The following is a 20588-nucleotide window of genomic DNA, read 5'->3' as shown; positions in this document are numbered from 1 at the left end:
TCAGAGACTTTGATGACAGAGCAAGTGGACCGGCCAGATGTGTTGCATGGAGAACATTCCAGAGTTACAGGATCGGGTTTGAGAGGAAGCCTTTCTTGTTGAGAGGGAGTGTTGAAAAGTGTGCAACAAGAAATGCTTGTTGAGAATGCAACAAGATGATGGAGATTAGTGAAAAGAGTCGCCTTCACTAAGTGGGCCCGCAGGCAAATTATGGCGCAAGTTCTATTTTTGATCACAGTGTGGATGATCATAGTGTGGGTGATCACAGTGTGAGTAATCAAAGTCTATTTTTAGACCGGTTGTCAAAAATAGAAAAGTCAAATATTATTGTCTCATAATAATATTTGGACTATAAACTTGATCTTATTCTCTTGGAGCACTTCAGGATGAGCTACGGATGTGGTACATGCAGATCCCAGAGGGAAATACGTGGTTACCTATGGGATGACTAATATTTGCATGCAGGACTTCAGTTAGAACTTAGAACTCAAGTGAGTTGAGTTTAGTGGACTGGAGGTGCAGTTGATGGAGTTGTGTTCAGTTTAGCTTTGTTAAACTAGTTGTATTTAGTCTAACTAATCAATAGACTAGAGATGAGTTGGGTGAATTAGTTATTAATTAATTCACAAGTTATTAACTCATAATGCAACTATAGAATACATCAGTTAACTCAGTTGCATGTCAGTGCATGTTCAGTTCAGGAGGGACAAGTGTTAGAGGATCAGATTGCTATCAGTTGTGACTATAGTTGTGCATGATGATTTGCACAATCAAAGGGATTGAGTATGCCAATGAATTGGCCAATATCAAGAATTGTAGCTTGTGCTCATGTCCAATAGAGTGTGAGTGATTATTTGCAGGTCAAATACGAGTTTGGTAAGCTATTCTCATCAGTTCTTGAGCAAGTATTGAGCTGTGGAGGCAGGCAAGCAGCGGGGGAGATTTGGAGATCAAATCTGAGCTGTATTGTGTGTAACAGGTGGAGCTGGTATTGGATTGCTTGTGATAAGCATTGTACTTTGTAATGTTACATGATTCAATCAATATAATATACATATAGTGTGGGGTTTTTAGCGAGATGCTTTCCCCGGGATACATACTGTGTTAATGAGTTTGATTGATGCTTCTATGTGTGCTTGTGAATGTTTCTGCTTCTGTAAATTGATGATCAACGTAGAGGAGATTATGTATTATACATGTTCCGCTTATAATTGTATGATCAGGATAATCTCTGTGAATATGTGTTAAATTATTCAAAATTTCTACAAACACGTGTGAATTTGTTGGGTTACTTATGCTGGGTCGAAGTTTATGCTGGGTCGAAGTTTTTGCTGGATCGAAGTTTCTGCTGGGGTAAATTTTGGGTCGAAGATTTTGCTGGGTTATGCTGGTTTGAAATTTTGCTGGATCAAAGTTTTGTTGTTGAATCTAAGTCGTAGTTGTTATCATCTAGAGAAGAAGGAAAGGGTTGACTTGGTGTGGAGGAATTTTGTGTCTAGGTCTAGGAGTCTTGGATCATCTCATGAAATTATTAAGGAAGAGTCGTTGACTGGGTTTTCCTCTAGATCGAGGTTTTGCCCTCGCTGTCCGCCTACATCTGGTGTCTGTGATCTTTGTGTTATTGTTTTGGTAATTGCTTGATGAACTAAAGATAAAAGAAGAACATAAGAAAACATAATTATATCACAAGTAATTATCAATATAAAGAAAATATTTCTGCCTTTCTAATTTTTTAACATGGTACCAGAGCTAAGGTGAAGAAGGAAAAAAGGAAGCTCAAAGATCTTTTGAAAGGAGAATAAGGAGTTCTAGGAAGCTTTGAATAAGGGTCATGTTGATGGTGCTGGACTCGCTAACATTCAGGGGATCTCCCCGATATGAAGTCCCAACTAGACCTCACACCATTTGGAGTAGGAGTCCCAATAGTGGGTGGTAATGTTATGGCTTGACTGTGAAAACGCGCAGAGTGAAGTATGGTAACTTTGGGTGAGATTATTTAAGGAGGCTTGAGGGTCATTTGGAAAGACACAGAGTGAGTTCAAAAGTTCTATTTTCTAAAGGAGAGAAGTTGCCGGGAGAATATTGATAGTGAGCTTGTGCAGTGAGGGGCAGGGATAGTTGGGTTGGTCTATCTTCTCTAGAGCCCAAGATATACAACAAAGAGGTAGAGAGACACTAGAAGGAGGTAGTGTAGGACCTAGGAGGGGTTGACACTGAGCTAGAAGGGCTCACACAGAGTTTGACGCTGAGCCAGAAGGGCTCATGCAGAAGCAATGCAGTTCTCCAAGCAAAAGTCCAAATTTGCTGAGGGTGCTGACATTTCGGAGTTGGGAGGGCTGGTAACTACTCCAGAAGGCAAATTGATTCCCAGTTGAGCTGACGCTGGTTTAGCTGTCGGATCAGCCCGAACTTGTCGGGTAGAGTGAGGTAATGTCACAAATTTCTTCTGCCAGTTTATTTCTCTGTAACTGGATTGCCAGGGGGGCATCCAAAGTTGTATTAAGAAAACTACTGCATAATAATAAAAACCTTTAGATTTTCTGCACCGGTTTTCCTGCATTGGGTTTTTCGGGGACATTTGTCCAAAAAATACTGTGTCACTTGTGTTGTATCTTTCTCTATTGTTCTGTTCTTGTTTTGGGCATATTATTTAATTGGTGTAGGCTGCAATGTATTAGCTTCGATATTTGCTGTAGGAAGCAGTAAATAATTTGTTTCAGTAATTAACAAATAGGAGAAGTTTAATCAGTTGTGGCAGTAGGGATTCTGGTTTACGGAATTTTCACAGTGAATACCCCCTTAAGTTGGGGTAGTTCATCGTCCACTAGGGGTTGGGACAATCATGGGTTCCTTAATGATGTAAGGGGTTCATATGAGGGGCCCTAGGAACCAGGGTGATGGCCATGATGATAGGGCTAAAGCTCATGTTTGGCTTTTTCCCAAGCGCTAAATTTGTATCTCCCGACCATCTTTTGCATTTTATGTTACATTTCCTGTTGAGAGTGGCCAAATTATGCTTTTTACTTTCTTTTAGTTGCATCAACCTTTGAGGCATCGTTCCAAGCCTGACCCAAAGTGTCGACAAGGGGAAGGGGAGGCTAACTCCTTGTGGACCCAATGGAAAAATGTGGAACCAGATGGGAAATATGGTGAATGGGGTTATAATGAGCGGAGGGGAGTTGTATGTATGATGTCGGGAAGCGGGACCACGCAACTAAAATCGGGGTTTTCCATGTAGTGCCACCCCTAAAGCCAGTAGCCAATAAAGGAGATCCCACGGAACAAAGATACAAGGTTAACCATCAAATTGGATAGAGGAGACAAGAGTACAAACCAAGCTGATTCTTTTCGCAGAATCCCCCACTAATCCATGTCCAAAAGTGTCCATGATGAGTAAACAAGAATACCCAACTATGCAATGAAAAGCTATACCTTCGAGGTTGGAAGGCCCACCTTCAAACGTACAATCATATTAGATGGGTGAGGGAGCATATGGCTAGCTCAGGTGGCAGAGATAGTGGCACGCTGAGCTATCTGGTGGCTACTGGCTGCCGACTGAGGACCATCTAGGAAAAAAAAATCTCATATGGATACTACCCACGGGTGGTGGGTAACAAGATCGAGAGAGAGAAACTTGGATTGTGCTCTCTTCCTTAGGCTGTGGGCCAAGAGACCTATGGATTGGTAGAGAAGATGGATCTTGAGAGAGAATGAAAAACTACCTCCCTAGCTAAGAGGGAGTGTTGAAATATATGATAGCTATGGTCAACATTTTTCTCATCAAAACATGAAGAAGAATCTAATTAATTGTCACCTCAAGTCGGCTCATAACTAACCCTACAATTCGGCTCATTGGAAGAATGTCATGTCGACCCTACTAGGGCTAATTAGCCCTCACACTTCTCTTATAAATTGGGTATTGTTCATCCTCATTTCAACCATCATCTAAAGCTTCATTCTGTTTGAAATCAAAATTGAATTTTGTTGTCTATTTCAGGAGTATATCCATAAGTGCGAGGAAGTTTATAAGTCTTATCTTGATTGCGGTTTGGTTTATTTCCAATGGCTCATTGCTACAATGACAAAATAACTATTTCTAGCTCTGTTTTGTGACTTCTTTTGTGGCCAAGAATTGAAGAGACAAGCTCTCTGTCCTTGGTGACACGATTCGGAATTTGACTGAGGCCTTTTTGAGTTCGTTGATAATCACAATGGAATTTTGGCAACTTATTGTTGTGACCTCAGGCCTAGATTTCAGCCTCCTTGTGTAGATCAATTTTGTTGGATAAAAGTAAGATTTCTCTAATTCTATGATCAGTCTTGGATAGGTACTTTATTGTTGATCATTTTGGAATTGTTGGAACAATTTTGATGTACTATTGATGGACATAATTTCTCTCCCACAAGGAAAGAATTTTGGGTTTTCCCCTGAGTGGGTTTTGCCCTGGCTATGAGCCTAATCTTGGTGTCTCTTGTCTCTTGCTTATTATCTATTGTTCATTATTTACTGCTCTTGTTGAAGAATCATTGGTTGAAGTTTTTCATGTATATCTACTTGTTGATAAAAGGATAAAAAAGTAATCATTTATATCAATAGAAGTAGTTATCAAATTGTGAAAAACTATTCTAGTCACTTCATTACTTCATTACTAGAATTTCAACAAAAATTTCTCCGAAAAGGAAATTGATTTTCCTTAAAATGAAATTCGCTCCAGCAAATTGATGTCTAAGCTGTAGGAGGAAAATTGTGCAAGGGATTAAGGAGAAACCTTACGACTAGGAGACAGAAGCCTCATAAATTAAATATTAATTTTTGAAGTCTCAAAATGCTTGATCTCTTCAGAATCAAACTTGGATAATTTTCAAAAAAAAGATTCACTCAAACCTTCTAAAGATTTTCGATTATGAAAAAAGAAGAATTTCTATTAAAAAATGATTAAGATTGACGTTCGAGAGAAATAGGAATTTACGCAATGGTTTGAGGGCAAAGACCCTCTTATGCTTTCGTCCAAGAGATAGAAGCTTCAAAATGTAAGCGTTTAATTTATTGAGCCTCCAAAAATTTAAATATGAAATTCCCAAGCCTCAAAATGCTTGCGGCAGAAAGGGGGAAATGGCTCCAAAAAGTGTAGACAACTTCCTCCAAAAATTTAAATATGAAATTCCCAAGCCTCAAAATGCTTGCGGCAGAAAGGGGGAAATGGCTCCAAAAAGTGTAGACAACTTCCCTTTTGAATTTCGATTTATGGTTTTCCAAGCCTTCAATGATTGCTTTCTCAAAATCAATTTCAAATCACCCTTCAAATAGTTTGCGCAAGCTGCCAGACGTCCAAGGAAACTTCACACAATAAAGAGGAGAGCCTATTATGGCTTGTGGCCAAGGAGAAAATGGCTTAGAATTTAAGACAACTTCCAAAAATAAATTCAGATATGGAATTTAGCTTTGAAACCCTAGCTCTCTGGGAGAGAGGAGAGGGTTTGATCAATGAAGCAATTCAAAGCATAACCCCTGCGCTTTCTTTCCGATCTACGAAAAATAGAATGGAGATCCAAGAATATATATATATATATATATATATATATATATATATAAAATATATACAAAATATATACAAAATTTACAAATTTGTTAGCCCAAAGAGTATGAGTACAACTCCGGTTTTAGGAATAAAAATACAAGCTCCAAATAGCTAGATTTGACAATTAAAATGCATGAATAAATAGATTCGAAGAATAAATGATTAGATTTGCAATCTATGGCCAAGAAACCCCCTTTAAAATATTTTTATGATAAGCGTATGAGATAGATCTAAGTGGGTTCTTCCACTTCTATGCTCGAGAGTTGGTTGGTTCAATTGAAAACGTCCCCAAACGCTCAAGGTCTGATTCATAAAAGTGATTTCTACACACTTTCAAAATATTTTGCCAAATCCAAATGGGATTAGATAGTACAATGGAAAGGAATACTAGGGGTTCAACCGAAAACCCATTAGCACTTCCAAATCTAGAGTAGTTCTCTAATCCAAATATCAATGTAAAATAACTATACACCAATAAATCCAAAATGGCAAATGGAAATAACAATTTATAGCACTACTAGAACATTAAGCATAGAGATTTAGAAAAATATTACCATAGTTATGTAGGAATAACACCACAAAAATTTTACCCTAAAGACTTTCCTTTATTAGCTCAATTATTATTTTTATTTTTCAATTCAATACAAAGCAGAGCTTCAAGAGCTCGATTACATGATCATCAGATGTTACAATTAGGAGCCATGGGCTCAATTTATAGAAAAATGAGAGAGGGTAGCCTCTCCAAGTGAAAACGGCTAGGTTCTGCAAATGGCTAGATCCAAGGCTTGATCCACATCAAAAAAATTTGATCCCTTGATGAGTTGCGTAGATCTCTAGGAGAGAATTTGTTTGCCTTGAAGGAGAAGTTGGATTGACCAAAATTTTGATCCCGGACCACAAATGTTTTTCTCAATTTTTTTCCTCGATAATCTCTCATTTAAAATAACAATCTTGGACCATCCTTTAAAAAATTTGATTTTGTTGAATTTTTCTTTGGGCCATTTCTTCTTGGTAAATGGAATTCCCACAAAATTTTGACTTGACTTTAATATTTGGGGATTTCCATCTCATTTTCTAATATTTTCCCTCCGAGAGAATTTTTATTTTCTCTCATTTTATTTTCTGGCTAATTTTTGGCCTAGTTAATTGCCAGTTTTTGCCAAAAAATAGAAAAAATAGAAAATGAGGGGTAATGACACATTTTTTGACCTTAAAAGTGTCTAGATAGAAAGTTGAGGTGTAGAGGTATAATTTTGATTACTCATACCCCTACAACTTCTATAGACACATTTTACATTTTACATCAAATAATTATTACAAATCCCGACCAGAGGGAAAATTTTTGTAATTAAAAATTGACACTTAGACTCATCCAAATTCAACGAAACTTTAGACATGATCTAGTATATCATTTTACATCGACTCTATACACTAGGACTCAACTAAGACTTTACGATCAAGGCTCCCTCTAGATTTGGGGGATATGTGGGAGAAGAAACTCAACTAATTATTTAGTGTTGAGAAACACAAATAATTAGCTAAGGAAAAAAAACTCTCTACATTGAAAACTCTCTAGCAAAATCCTAAGTTACCTAAGTGCATTACAGGATTCAATTTTCATCATACTAGAATCATTTTTACAATAAGCCCGTAGGGCTGAAATTTTTTGAATACAAAATGATGACAAGAAGCTAAATAATGATGATGAATTCCGAAATTTTGGTTGATTTGAGGATGTTGGAAAGCTCAAAGTGCACTTTGATCATGGAGTAGCTGACAAGCACTCATATGTACATTTGAGTGGTCAATAGGTCCTAGTGTTCAAAAAGTCAACTTGGTCTCAGAATGTCCAGTTTGATGAGAGGAGTCCATGCCATGTTGAATCTTTCTAATCAAAGGTGGCAGTGGCTAGTTACAACTTGGTTCCCAAGTGGCAAAGCAAGGCAATGTGGGGCAAAATGATGCATGCGTCACGTCAAAAGTGGTCTACTCAATGAGAGGAACATTATCCATGTTTTAGATTTCGCTAATCCTCAAGGGTGTTCGAGAGCATCCCCTAGGACATGATGACGTGGCTAGACATCTGTATAAGTGGCTTAATAGGGGTAGTTTTAGTCAAAATTTGACATGTAGTATGTCAAAATTGGTCTATAGAACGAGAGGAACAAAACCCATGTTGTGATTTATCCAAATTTCCAAAAGTGTTAAAGGTCCAACACAAAGCATGATGACATGAAAGAAAATGATGATGTGAAAGCACATGGCATAATTTGGTCAAATGAAACAAGAACCAGATGAAATTAGGTCGAGTTACAACAATCTCTGGGGGCAAAATTGTCAAATTCATAAGGTTTGTGAGAATTAGAAAAAGGTTGTCAAGTTCGAATTAAGAGGAAAAAATGATTCAAATTAGTTGTTGGACAATTCAGCTAGGCGTTGGAGGTTTCATAAACCAAGTAGTTGAGTAATGGACCAAGAAAGTAGTAGTTGGAAGACAAATTATTCTTGCAAATGACCAAGTCCTTCAAGTTAAATAAGTGGAACATTGAGCTACTATTATGTTCTTTTTTTCTTTTTTTTGGACTGTATTGGGCTATTAGAAAAGGGATTCATGGACCAAATTGGGAAATCCCTCAAGTTAATCGCCCGAGGGAAATTTTAATGAAATATTTTATGAGAAAAATGACTAAGTCTCCAACTTGTAGATGACTAATAAAATAATATTTAGAGGAGTTCAACTAGTTCTTACCTAGTCTTTGTCTAGCCTTTCCAAATTGTTTTATAAAAGGCCACCCTCCCCTCATTGTGATGTTGTTCTCATATGAGATTTGTGCCTTTAAATAATAAAGAGCTCCCTTTTGCAAATCATTGTATATAATTTTTATATAGCCTTTCCAAATTGTTTTATAAAAGGCCACCCATAAAGAGCTCCCTTTTGCAAATCATTGTATATAATTTTTATATAGCCTTTCCAAATTTTTTTATAAAAGGCCACCCTCCCCTCATTGTGATGTTGTTCTCATATGAGATTTGTGCCATCAAATAATAAAAGAGCTCCCTTTTGCAAATCATTGTATATAATTTATATATACATTGCCTTTGCAAAGTGGTCTATAAAAGGCTACCCTCCCCTCATTGTGTTGTTGTTGTTCTCATATGAGATTTGTGCCATCAAATAATAAAGTGCCGCCTTTTGCAAATCATTGTCTATAATTTTTATGTACATTGTCTAGAGTGGTTTTTATCTTCATTTTTTCTTATCTTATTATATGCTATTGGGGTTTAATCTACTAAAATTAGTAATTAATAAAATTACACAATTGTTAATAGATCATGCCATTGAGGAGCTACATAGTCACATAGAAGGGGTGAATTAGGGGGCAACCCAATTGGCCTTTTTGTTTTCCAGGTGGATTAGTTCAAGTGACCGAACCATTCTGAAAGGGAGCTTCAAATCGTGTAGGATTTTATATTCGTTTTCGCACATGATTTGAAGACTAGAGATGCCACATTGAAGGGGGATGCTCCTAGCTGGGTTTGAATTTACTATGGTTATCAAGTCAATAGTGGGGGCATTTTCTCTTTGAGACCTGTTGACCCTGCCGCCTACACCTACCTACAAGTTAGTGAGAAAAGCCTTTAACCCCACAAGGTGTGGTTGGTGGCAAGGAATTCAGAGAAGGGGCTGTCACACTAATCTCGACTCTCTCCGTTTGAGCTATCTCCTAGGCTAGCTAAGGGGGGGTGGGCTTTAATGAAAAGTTAAGTTTAAAAAAGATGTGAGTTTCTAGGAGAATTGTTAAAGTTAAATAGATTATTTCTTTAAGATTTATAAGCAAACCTAATATGAACAATAACCATAAACACATAAGATAAGCATGAAATACATAAACAACCAGTGCCTTCAAAGTATTGCTCTTTAAGAAATGAAATTGTTTTTTCTTTCGCTTAGAATGAAGTGAAATGCTTTCAAATGAAAGCCCAAATAACTTTGGACTTGGGTTTCCAAATGGAGAAGGGTTGCTTAGCTTATTCTTAAGCTCTCTTTCTTCAAACTTGAATTTCCTCCAAGAACACCTGTAGGAAAGCAAGAAAAAGAGTTAGCATGCAAAATAAATAGGGCCTCAAATGCTAGATAAAACCAATATGCACACAAATGGAAAAAGAAAATATATGATATTTTTTTAAGATAGAAAAGAAGCAAAGGGCTCATGAAACCCCCTCTTAAATAAATCTCTTGATGTCTTGTGAGATTGTTGGCTTGAACAACTTGTGGGATCTTTGATATCCTTGGAGGTGACTATTCCAACCGAAGAAGTCCTCACACTCCAATAGAGTTGGCAACCTATCCTTTGAACACAAAAATGCATGCAAACCAATTGTTAGTGCAAAAGAGACTTGGCATATAGAGACCAAGTTGAGCTTGTCATTCAACCGAAAATAACAAGCTACAACAAGAGCTCAAAATATACCAAGCCCAAAGGAAATTTGAGATAGCTGCAAATCTCTCCTCCCTAGACAATAATGCCCTCAGGCAAATGCACAAAAAAAAACAACTAGATAGCAATGTAAAATCAAATGAATAATAACATCAAATGACACAGGTATACCTCATCAACCAAAGAATGCACCACAAGAGAAGCTAGTAACCCCAAAGACTTTTATTTATTTATATGAAAGATGAATACAAAATCCAGCAGAGGCTCCGCAAGCCCAATAGCTCGTTCTATGATCCTGGCGAATGAGAGCTCAAGACTCATATAAATAAGAAAATGGGAGATGATCCCAAGGAAAATTCCAATGACAAGTGGAGATGGATTGGAAATCCCAATGTAGAAAATGAAATCACAAGTGACAAGATGATTGGTTGTAGGTGGAAAACTTGACTCCTTGACTGTCCATCAAATATCTTCAAATCTGCTGTGTGGTTCGCTGCCTCTAAATTGTTGTTGACACCTCAAACAGTCAAGCCAACCAATTGCTATGTAAGTTGTTATGAAGATTTGCATGTAGCTATTATGGTGATTGTGTATTGACTGTTGTTAACTGTGTGTATAGGTTGGCTTCATTTGATGCGGGTTCCCTTATGCTGGCTGCTTGGTACATGTGTACAGTTCGGTGGAGATATGTCCTTGATTTCATGCATTTAAATGATCTTTCCAAATATGCGTTGAGATGCCTTGCCTTGCTGTAGTGTTGATCTTTGACCGTCAATGTGCACCTAATTTGCCCATAGGTGGACCTGTCTCCTTGATTGCCAGCGTAAATATCCTCTTAAAAATATGTTGTGTAATATCATGAACCTAAAACTGCCTATAATTGTTGCGTACAAGTTGAACTGAATTGCTATTGGCTGATTTACGTGGAGCTGGAGTGGCTGCATTGACACTTTGATTGGCGTGAGTATTCATTTGTTGTAGCTGTACGTGGAGATAACTTTTATCATGTGCCTTTTATCAAACTAATGCATAGGCTATAGTTATGTAGGGTCCCTCCAACTTCTTTTAACTTTTTCACCTTAGACTTTAATTAACATTTGATTTAAATTAAATCAAAGTCACTTCATACATTTGCTTGTACGTACTTCTCATGAGCTCATTGTGGGCCCCTTTGACTTTGACTTGAAATTTTTGACTTGAGCCTATTGTACCTTATGAGGTGGGTCCCACATGCTTGCCACATCACCCTTGACTCTCCACATAATTTCCATGTCAAAATTTGACTTATTTTGATTTTGGAAAAATTTATAAATTTTTTCAATTATTCATTTTTTTGAATTTTTTTCCTCATTTTTGCTACTGTCACTTGAAAAATTGGCTTTTGAGGGACTCTAAGTCATTTTTTGACCCCCAAAGTGGGTCCTAGGATAAACCTGGGCCTCTGAGGATGAGTTTCGAGTAGTCATACACCCCAAACATCTCCTAAGGCCACTTATTTACACCATTACATAGAAAATAATTAAAAAATCTCGTTTTGTGGGAAATTTTCAATTATTAAAAAATTCTACTTAGACCTAGCCAAATTCCATGAAACTTTTTGTGTGATTTAGTATGGTAATATACATTGACTCTAGCCACTAAGATGTGTTAGGGGTTCAACCTTCAAACTGTCACCCCGACTTTGGGGTAAAAAGTGAGTGAAAAAACCCAGAAAATTATCCGCCTCTGAAAACGAAGGGATAATTAACCAGATTAAAAAAACACTCAAAGGTGTACTCGTTTGCTGATTGAGTCCCAACATCCTAGGCCTGTTACCAATGTTACTAGGGAGCGAGAGCGAAAACAGGAGCGGGAGCGACATTTTCAGAAGCTCCCGGTTTGGGAGCGAATCCCGGAGCGTTTTTTATATAATATATATATTTTTTATATTTTGATACATATATGTCAACAAAAACATGTAGAATAATGAATTAGATATAAAAAACAAAAAAAAAACATAGATTGAACCATATAACAACAATCATCTAGAAGTTATAATCTTCATCAACCACGTCCACAAGTTAGTAACATAGTAACATACAACATATTGAGTCTCATGATTCATCAATCTTAAAGTTTCAAGCTTTCAAAATTCAATATATAACATTTATCATCATTGATCACCAAAGTTGTACTTGTAAGCTAAGTGTAACCATTACAACAAATAATATCTAACATGAAATGAAATGTTATAAAATGAAATGAAATGAAACAACTTTCAACTTTCATGAAGCATCATATTCATAATTCATTACTAATGAGTTATAATTGCCAACTTCAAACTTAAATTGTCATATATTGTTTAAAAAAATATCATAATAAATATGAAAGAGTCAATAATTATAAAAGCTACTAGAAACTAGAAAAGAGAAGTAAAACTATTATCTATTTCTTATGCTTGCCTCTTGCCACCACGAGAAATGTCTAATTTTTTAGTCTTGTTGGAAAATCAGGATCTTTGTCATTAATATCACCCTCCAAGCATTAATATCCAGAGGTATCTTTGTCATTACCTCTGTATCTGTATTGGGATCTTTGTCATTAATATCACCCTCTAAGCATTAACATAAGATAGAAAAAGCATAGCATGTCAAGTCAAGATTTTGTTTGAGTGATGTGTACATTTTTAGGAGGGTCGTGATAGAGGAGTTCGACAGCCAATGTCACTAACATCAAGGTACATAGAGGGATTGGTGCTCTTGATTAAATACAAGTTCCATACCCTAATACATGACAAAATTCAATGGAAACATTGCAATCCCCCAATCTTGAAATCTTGAAAAACTGATAAGTCTGCTGGATTTTGAATAAAATCTAAAATTCTACTTTTTCCATATGAAATCCAATGAGGCCGAAACCACTCTCAAACATCTTGAGTCATTTCATGGTAATGTTAAAAATTTAAGTAAAAGGATGAAAATGAAATTAAGGAAAATGTCACTTTTACTTTAAGAATTTAACATTATCATGAATAGCATATCAATACTAGGGCCTAGACTTGATCATTAATCTGCCCCACTCAAAAATTATTTGTTTCTTTAAAAAAATGCATTTCGAACATTACTACAAAAAAAAATTGCAAAAAAGGCAAAACGCTCCTGAAAAGGTAGGGAGCGAAATTTTTTTTAGGGAGCACACTCTCGACCCGCTCCCAAGTCGCTCCCGCGCGGAGCGCGGATTGGGAACGGGATCGGGGGGGAGCGCTCCCCCGCAACATAGCCTGTTACAGACTCAAAAATTGATCATTACTAGTATCACTTATTACAATTCCCCTCAGGGTGTGGAATCTGGGTATAAGAAAGATGATGAGAAGATAGAAGTAGAGTTTAAAAAACTGTTGACTGATGATATCTGATGGTACAAGTGTCCTTTGGATCATCCTTGGGCATGGAGTCTTCATATAATCATCAGGTGCCACTCCAGTGGTCAACAAGACCAAATCCACTCAATTTATTAAGCTAGATCGAATTAAGAAGGTGTTGATTTCACCCTTCTGCAAGTGTGAGATATGTTGGGCACATATATAAACTCAACAACTATTTTTTTACAAAAGTTAAAAATCTTTTATTGTAAGCATTAGTTTAGAACGACTATTTTTTTACAAAAGTTCAAAATATTTTATTGTAAGCATTAGTGTAGGATTTAATTCCTTGTTGGTTTATTGATTATTCATTTTGTTAGCAAGCATTTCCTTGAGGAAGTTGAACAAAATTGCTAGATCTGTTGGACACCTAATCCTCAATGGGTTAGTGTGGAAGCCGAATAGACAAAGTAGTCCAAGAGACCTTGGGATGTGGAACGGTCACATAATGTACTATAAATGTATATCTCTTGTTAATAAAAATTGTACTCTCATGATTTATCATTCAGATTATTCTTGCTCCCATGTGTATTTAACATGGTATCAGAGCGGGCGATTGCTGGTCTTGCTCCAATTTGAGCCACTTGTTTTGTGGTCTCTGTATATATGTCAGTTTTGCCCATTACCTGAAACGCTCCATTAATTCATTGTCTGCCAGAAATCTGCTGCCTCTTCTACCTGACCTCTGGCACTGTATACACTGCACCTGACTCTGGCTATTTTAAGACTCTCTTCTGCGTTACCTGACCTCTGTCTGCCATTACCTGCGCTCTCTGTCCATAAACGCTCCATTTAAAAGTGCTGCTCCAGACAAAACCTGCGTACATAAAATTATCATTTTCACTCTTCTTGTCATCTCTGCAAGAACTGAATAAGCATTACAGGTTTTACGTTACAAGCTTATCGACTTATGTGTCATTGTTTCTCCTCAAAGATTCTTTTGTTCATCGCTGAAAGACATACCACAATCGAATATCCAGAAATTCTTCAATTTCAGTGATTGTTGTACTGTCCATTTCCCATGTTGGTCGACACTTGCCTTTAATTCTTTGTTTCAAATAAATAAGTCATGAAGAAGGGCTCGATCCTATATTGTGAAGAGCACAAACCTGGTCGCTGCTAGTGGTGAATGCACTGAGATTGGCTACATTGGTGGGGGTCGTGAGGATGTTTATCCTAGAGCTCGACAGACAAGGCTATGTCTCTCCATAAAGGAGCCATGGCATATATATTATATTTGAATGTTGCGCTGACACGATTGGTTTGTTGAATGCCATAAATATGGAATACAAAAGTTCGAAGACAGTGCATTGAAGAGATCAGAGTATGGTGGAATGTTGTTGCTCGTTCAAATTGGTGCATGGTATCCTGCGTTAATGGTATCCTTGAAAGGTTTGTGCCAAGCGACGGAACCACACATAGGATAAATTTTCTCAAAGTGCTTTTCTTGTGACATGAACCCTGGAATTTATGCAGTTGTATCTCTGTGTTGGAATGCCACTCTATCTCTGCTAGCACATCTCTGTGTGTATTATTAAATGTCGTGAGCGATTAGTTGAGTCCTTAAGTTCGTTGGACATTGTTGCATGATACTCCTCGAAAACGTCTCTGTATGTAGTAGCCAAAATATCTCCCATTATCTATGCGTTATTATCATCGAATTCGTCCGAGTTGCATTTCTTGCAGTTGCCTGTATATTGCATGTTGGTGGAATTACAGTGATCCCCTTTTCCTATTTCCTCGACATAGCACAGTTTGGTAGTCTCCTAAGGGAGCTGAACTTCCAAATCACTCATCTTGCTGAGAGGGACAATCGAAAAGAAATGTGTCGGGCCTATCTATGTGCTTGTCAACCACATGGGTTTTGATGGCTACACGTGGGACTTATTCATCATGTGAAGACTATGGATACTTGCACTTTGTTCTAATGTCAAGACTCGTATGATTTAAAGTTATGCGCACTCATGAAGCAGTACACCGGAAGCATTGTCCAATAGGCACACCTGTGAGCTGCCTGTAAGCCTTGAAGCAGTGATTTATATTATTCTTTGTGCATATTATTCATAAGGAATCAGTCTCTATGAGTTGAATCATGGATTACGTTGCATTGTTGTGCACTTTAAAAATTATTTTATGCTTTGAGAGGGTCGTAAAACACCAAAGATTTTTATGTTGAGAGATAATTTAGGAGTGTAATTCACTTGGTGTATAGTGTTTACACCAACGAAAAAAGGCTGAACATAGCAAACAAAAAACTGTTTATTCTTGGCTCCATCTGACTGTCAAAGGCTGAGATCTTTGTGGAGAAATTACACCAGGTTTCCCTCATCAAATGTTAAAGCTTTGCTGTATTTTATAATTTCTGAGTTATATTAAATGAAGGAACAAGTATGTTATGGCTAAAAACAGTTCTTCATCTAATTTTCCATATCTGAAGTTTGAATTACATATCACAGGGTTTATGATCAGACAATAAGGGATGCATTATTTGTCACATTACCTGAGGATTGAGTTGTGTTTTCAGATTTAATTGTGCTCTGAAATCTCAAGGTGTCAAGGGCGAGTATGTGTTCCAAATATATTGCCTATGCCAAATTTATTAAGGAGTCAAATTGGAGGCTGTAATACTCATTATATCCATAGGTGATCTGCATCTAAATTGTATTCTTTGTGTTGCATTTGCGAAGGGGACAAATCCAGGGGCCATTGATAGTTGAGGATTTGAAAACAATGATGCCATTACTTTGCAAACAAATGTTAAATTTGAAGAATTATTGAGTTTTGACCTTCCAAAAAGGGGCTTGACAAATCACTGCGTTAAAGATACATTGTTGATCGTTTCATAATTTTCCCGATTCTAACACTGGGTGAAGATACTTGATTCTTTTGAAGCTTTAGTTCAGCTATGAGAAATCAGTTTGTAGGGTTCGATCTAGCTTCCTTGCAATTGATTATATTTAGTATCTTGATGACACAAACCAGGCTCTACTAAGATTGTCGACAAATTTCATTTGCAAAGAAAGTCAAAGATTGACTCTCTTTTTCACAGTGTGGGTAGTTTGAATAATTTGAGAAGTACATTAAAGCAACGAGTCATTTGCTACATTGAAATTGGTACTGTGCTGTCTGCTACATTGACTTGGTGATATTGGTATCCTGCTACTCATCTAATAGTTGCAATTATTTATCATTTTATAGACCAATTTGTAGCTAAAGATAACATCACTTCTCTGATTATATTGGTCTGAAATGGATAGAATAGATGATGTATTGAAACTACTGAATAATTTAATACTTTCCACTGTTGATGAGATGGTTAAGATCAACAAAACCTCTCTTTCCAATATTAAAATTTGTCTCCAAAATGCACATGAGAATATTGAGTTTGTAGCTTGAGACAAAGCTACAGCAAGAAGAATTAAAATAGAGGAATCATCATTCTGAACCTGTTTCTGTTCAGAACAATGAAGCAGACTCCCATAAACAACAAGTCAATATTGTTGAAGTTCATTTAGATCCAGTTGTACATGCAGATGCAGAAACTTAGTCTGCACTTCCCAAGCCCATCATCAGACCTTGGGAACAGCTTGTCCACAACAAGCACATAATTGGTCTTGGATATGACAAGGACTTGTCCTTTCATATTCCAAACTACTCAAAAACCCATTCAGTTTCAGAGTGCTGGATTCATTCATGACAGTTCACCTGCTCTTCATGACAGTTCACCTGCTCCTCATGACAGTTCACCTCCAGCTGTCCCAGACTCTGCCCCTCTTCCACAGCAACAACAACAACAACAATAATAGATTGTGAAATGCCAACACTGTGACCGAGTTTGCCATCTGAAAGATCAGTTTTTTGATCTTCATCCATATAAGCACTGTCATAAAACCAGACATTCTTCACACAGATGCTTCAGAAACAAACGTCCTGCAAGAATAAAGATTCATCTTGGATGGATCGCTTCTTGGCAATGGGCATCAACAACCAAGAAGATATTTCAAACACATGTCAGAACTTGTTCCAGAGTATTGAACAGTCTTGCAATTGAGTTTTCTCCATCATCTCACCTTGTATCTGACAGGGGGGGAAATGATGGTCATCTACAAGCTTCAAAGTCACATCAAGCGAGCCTGAGCCACAACCTGCCACACCAATTTCAGAGTTGTAGCCAGAAACAAAGATGCCCGTGAACATGCATTCAGTTGATAATCTGGGACACTTCCTCTAGCATAAGACTTCAGCTTCTTGCCAGTTTCGGAAGAATTCTAGGAACAAGATTGGGGACACTTCCTCTAGCAGAAGACTCCAGCTTCTTGCCAGTTTTGTAAGAGTTCCAGGAATTGCACTAAGCATTCCAGAGTTGTTGGTCATCCTTAAACCATCACAGGTTGAGACTTCCCTTTTCAGGTTGAAGTTCTCCCTTTTATTCGGGGTGAGACCTCCCTTTATTGGTTGAAGGTTTCCCTTTTCAAAACAATAGGAGCACTTCCTCTAGAAGAAGACTTCAACTTCTCCCCAGTTTTGGAAGAGTTCCGAGAACTGCACTAAGTGTTCTAGTGTTGGTGGTCATCCTTAAACCACCGCCCTTTATACCAACATTTCAGAGAGCACATTCAGCCTAGTGCTGCCATGCATTTTTGCACATTTTGTATTACAGCTCTCTTCTTGGACTCATACATAACCCTTCGGATTAGGGGGGGAATGTTGGACACCTAATCCTCAATGGGTTAGTGTGGAAGCCGAAAAGACAAAGTAGTCCAAGAGACCTTGGGATGTGGAACCCAATGGTCACATAATGTACTATAAATGTGTATCTCTTGTTAATAAAAATTGTACTCTCATGATTTATCATTCTGATTATTCTTGCTCCCATGTGTCTTTAACAAGATCTAACCAAGGATAGGTACAAAAAATATTATTTGCACATTTTATGCTTGTATTCAGTTGAAATATCTTGTATATCTAAGGATTATTGGTTGTAGCATATTGAATCTGCAACAAAGACCGAGATTTCAACACTCTTTCAAGTAAGTTACACTTTAGATATCTCTCCTTTAACTATCTCTTGTTTAATATTGTTTATTTCACTACTTAGAGTTGAGTTTATTTCATTTCCAGCTACATTTAAAATTAAAATTCGAATCTGGAAATTGTTGGGCCATTTTACCCAACCCAAATTTCTGAAAAAATAATTTCCAGGTTGCTGGAATTGACCTTTTCGTCTGTCACAGGTTGAGGAGAGGGCTCATAAACATATAATTTGATCCTCAAGCCTTTCAATCCCTAGACATAAAATTTGGGACTACTTAGGCACTCACAGGGTGGCTGATTCAGGCATAAAAAGTTGTTCTTGTGCTTTTATGCAGACCTTACAGTATGATTTTTAGGACAGCAGCCTATTTTGACCTATAAGTCTCCAACCATTGATCTAAATTGAAATATAAATACATATTTAGTTATATTAAATTCTTTAGACCAAAATCAATTGGTTACACTCCATATTTTCTGTAGTTTGGTACTTCTAAATCTTCTGTTTTAGTTTTATGGAGTACAATGACTTTAAAACCAAAGATTAACACCTCCACTCCAAGTAACCCCATCTAAGGCACTGATCTTGTTTGGGATTTTTTGGGGTAATATTTGGGCTTCCTTCCTTGACCATTTAGGAGGTTGTTGGATCGAAATAGCGGGGCTTGGGTCAAGGTAATAGTGGGCCCTGCCCTATGTGTGCCCATCCAACAGGATTGCGAGAACCTTAGTAACCCTGCTAATTGGATATGTAACAGGTTCCTAGATTTTTAAAACCAAATCTAAGGTCTGACTTAGGATATTATTATTGTATTAAGAGGATTGGTGAGCCTAAAACTCTATGTAGAAGGCTCCCCCCTTTGGTCATTTTGTTGTGTTGTATTTGAAAGAACATCTGTTGAATATCAAAGCTTTAAGGCTATTTTAGTATTTTGGGATTCCATTTAAGGATTTTCTTTCATGTGTGGCTAAATAATTTGATTCCTTACCTTTGAAGTGGCATGGATTCTTTTACATGGCAAAGACTAGTGACTTGATCTATTTGAGGACTACATCTACTACTTGGAAGGAGTTTAGTGCGGTAACACCTCTTTTCTTTTTTTCTATCTTAGTTTGCTGGTTAATAATTTGCATGATATATCTTAAGAATGCTTGCAAATCTTGTTGATTCCATTTCAAAGGTAAAGTTAAGCTCCTAGGTGAAGGAGCATCCTTTGGAGCCCTTATGAAATTTCTACATTTATTTGCAGCATATTAGTGTGTTTATTTCGAGAATAATAGAGTGGATATAGCGAGCTTTCATGCTTCATCTCCAGCCCTAATTACATAATAAAATAGGCCATCCAAGATAACTCTGACCCCATTAGCCTTGGATTACATTTAGCACTGGTTTCAAGATAACACTCACCCCATTAGCATTGCATTATATTTGGAACTGGTTTCTCCCTTCAACCACCATATAAAAAGAAAAAAACTTTTACTTTTCTTTTTTTATTGAATTGTAACAATAAATTTCGAAATATCTATTGTGGATTTCAATTTTGAGTCTAGTCATTTGCATAGCTAAATCATTTTCTAGACTTGTTTCATTTAAATCACAATTCCGGAATTTGTTAAACTTCTATTCATGAAAATCTTACGAGTTATCAGAAGTTGCACTTTACTTTTATATCTTTTACTTTGGTTATTAGTTAGTAAACAAATCTGGAATTTGCATTTACATATAAGAAATAAATTTCCAAGTTAACTGCTTAATTTCATATTAATTGTATAGATTTAACAAGTAGTTTTTGCCACTTGTTCAAGTCTGGAAATTGCCTAAATTGTATCATAAAACCAGCTTTGGCTCATAGGTCCTTACAATTATGAAATGGTTTATCTAAGTTGGATCTAGTTGATGTAGGCTTAGTTTCCTAAATGCTTAAATGCTAGAATTAACTTGTATGAAGCATCATTCTAAATAATTACAATTCTGTACTTTCATTGTTATATAGCATCTTGCATTTAGCTATTTGCATTTCATGAAGTAAAGATTTGCATAATATTCTTATCATCATTAAGATTTACTTGCTAAGTGCTGGGTTCTCAAATATTTAAATCTTCTAGAGTCATATTGGTCATACTTAAGGGTACCCCCCT

General features: G+C 36.8%; 1 protein-coding gene across 1 annotated transcript in view; it reads left to right on the top strand.

Moving 5' to 3' along the window:
* LOC149164029 (DNA-directed RNA polymerase D subunit 2b-like) overlaps nt 1–20588 on the top strand; it is a 310324-nt gene that overhangs the window by 76023 nt on the left and 213713 nt on the right. The window lies entirely within an intron of this gene.

This window comes from Pinus tabuliformis, chromosome 5_1 (genome assembly GCF_031772625.1).
Source record: "Pinus tabuliformis cultivar Carrire ecotype Pingquan chromosome 5_1, CPIR1, whole genome shotgun sequence".
In the NCBI taxonomy this organism is placed as follows: domain Eukaryota; kingdom Viridiplantae; phylum Streptophyta; class Pinopsida; order Pinales; family Pinaceae; genus Pinus; species Pinus tabuliformis.
The sequence above is the reverse complement of the archived record's forward strand: the minus strand, read 5'-3'. Positions and strand labels throughout refer to the sequence as shown.